Source organism: Triturus cristatus, chromosome 12 (assembly GCF_964204655.1).
Source record: "Triturus cristatus chromosome 12, aTriCri1.1, whole genome shotgun sequence".
Taxonomy (NCBI): domain Eukaryota; kingdom Metazoa; phylum Chordata; class Amphibia; order Caudata; family Salamandridae; genus Triturus; species Triturus cristatus.
The window spans coordinates 550,421,887-550,424,470 of NC_140595.1; the positions used below are offsets into that span (position 1 = coordinate 550,421,887).

The window sequence follows — 2,584 nt, forward strand, 5'->3', positions numbered from 1 at the left end:
CAGGCTTGATTGAAATGAGTCTTGTGTCAAATCGGGGTTTGTCGTGTTTTCTTTCTCCAAGTCTGTGATCTAGCTTTACCACCAAATCCAAGAATTCAGAGTAATCATCCGGCAAGTTTACAATATGGGCGAAAGAGTCTTTTAGATCATCTCTTAAACTTCTATAAAAAAGAGAAATATGTTTCTCTTCAGGCCAATGAGTTTCAGATAAGAGGCGATTAAAGGTGGTCATGTAAGTAATGAGGTCCTTAGAACCCTGTCTCAGATTTAAAAGTTCGTTGTTCATCAGCATAGATTCCTGATTCCTTATATGCCCAGCTTAGGATCAGATGCCTTGAGTGCACAGAAGTTCAAATGCTGCCAAAACAACCTTCTGCCATAAAGGAACAAAATACTGCATTCAAAATAATAGTAGTCAAAACCACATCTGTGCTGTTGTGATTCTTAAGGCTAACTTTGCTTTGCGATAACTATTTTCACACTTTTAAAAAGGCACAATCTTCTTTGTTTTACAAATGTCAATAGTTTCTGGGTACTACGGGAAAACTCGCCGTAACACTCGAGATTAAGTGTTTTCCTTCTGTCCAAGAAATATAGTTCTAATAATTTGCGCAGTTCAAAGAGCAATGTTCCAAGTTCTAAAACAAATGTTCCAAGTTCTAATGAAAGCACCGTGGGATAGTTGTCTTCCAAAAAATACCTTAAAGCATGTTTTCTCTGTTTGCTTCTTTTCAGGGAACACGACACGGAAGAAGACGTCGGACCGGAGACTCAGCCCGGAACCAGGAAGCCAGGAAATTGCTGATTAAAAGCTGATGAAAGGCTGTCAAGCAGGAGATGCTGATCGGAAAAGCTGGAGCCAGGTAAGTGTGTTTAAGCAACGAGGCCAAGCACTGAATAGTGAAGGGGAGTGGTTTAAATAGGCTCCTAAGCAGGTGCTGGGTGTGGTCCTGGGTGTGGCCCAACTGTCTTTCAGGCCCAGGGTTTGCACGGAATAACTGCACATTATTCTATTACTTATGGCATGATAGAGCCACAGTTTAAGAACATGACATAATACAGGAACATAATTTACAGTAAACACATATGAACAGGATGTTATTCCAGGATTTGAAATGGAAGAAATACATACATTAACAGGATGCCTTCTACAAGATACCAGTGTTATATTACCATTTACTCTGTTTCTGCTGATATGTGTTCAAATCAAGGTGGACAGGGAAGGAGACGTGCACGGGACAATGCACCTGTAACACTTCCAGGCATCATCAACTACCAAATCCTCTCGATGAGCGACACAATGCTGCCCAACTAGATGGGGAATGGATTGTTTAAGGCGAGTAGCAACACCATTATTTTTACCCAGCATCACAGACGCACCATCGGATGTGAACATGACCATTTTCATGAGGTCCAGTTCATTGGCAGTGTAGAATTCTTTCACAGCAGTTGTAATAGCCTCAGCATTAATTTACAACTAGTCAGCTTCACTATGCCCCCAAACAGTGTTTTGTGCTCTGTTGAGGTTACAGGTCAGAACTTGAAGTAGAGGATGAGCATTTTTGTAACAGAAATATCTGTGTTCTCATCAATTATCAATGTGTGATACAAAGCGTTACGAAGTTCTGCAATACCTTCACAGTGTATCACGCTATTGATGGCCTCAAGGAACTCAAAGGCATAGTTCTTGCTCCTCCAGCTGTCTGGTATCTTCACATACAAAGCTAGGTGGTCATGGATGTCTTGTACAGATAACATTGAAGTATTCATCTTGACTGCCAGCAACACATTGTTGATGAGAAGCTTTATCTCCTCAGGCAGGGATCTTTGTCGTTCTACTACTTCCATTCTAGTTGCTTTGTCAGTGGCAGTTTCTGTCAGCATTGCCCGCACTCCAAAACCAAACCTGGCAGCAGCAATTCTGTTTCTCAATATCACCATGACAGACTTGTGAACTTTGCTAATTAGATGGCGCTTCAGGTAATCCAGTTTCCAGCAATCACTCCATTTCTTCCCTGTAGAAAAGTCCCCAACAATCTTGGCTTCGGCACATGCTTTGCAAATCAAGCCCACGTCTGGACTGTATTGAAATAGTTCCCCAAGTTGCACGCGAACCTTGCTTCGTGATTTCTGTGTCTCAGCCTCCATAATTTCTTTCATCCACTCTTCCTTGAATACAAGGCAACATTTCTTCCTTTGTGGTGAAGCATCACACTCTGCAGAAGGTACAGCTTTGCGCTTGAACATATTTGTGATAACTGGGTTTAGCCTGCTATGCAACAAAGCCTGCAAAATAAAGGAACATGGCTAAAGTTGATGCCTATGCTCATGATTGCCATCTGTCACATAATACAGAGGCATCGCCGGAAAAATGTAGAGTGTAATTACCTGGATTTTTCTGCCCACTGCCCTGCCCTTTCAAACTTAAATGTAGCAGTTTTTTATTTAGGTATTTATGTTAATTGCAGCTCGTGAAGGGGCTGCAATTAACATGAATACTTAATCTCCCCCGCAGTCTCGCTCTACTAATCAAATAATACAGCAAACAATCAGTGCGTGCACTTCAGGGCAATACAGAAGCACA

General features: G+C 41.7%; 1 pseudogene; it reads right to left on the reverse strand.

The window, feature by feature from the left end:
- Positions 1-1,440: 1,440 nt before the first annotated feature.
- On the reverse strand, positions 1,441-2,247 carry LOC146776259 (uncharacterized; annotated as a pseudogene).
- Positions 2,248-2,584: the final 337 nt, after the last annotated feature.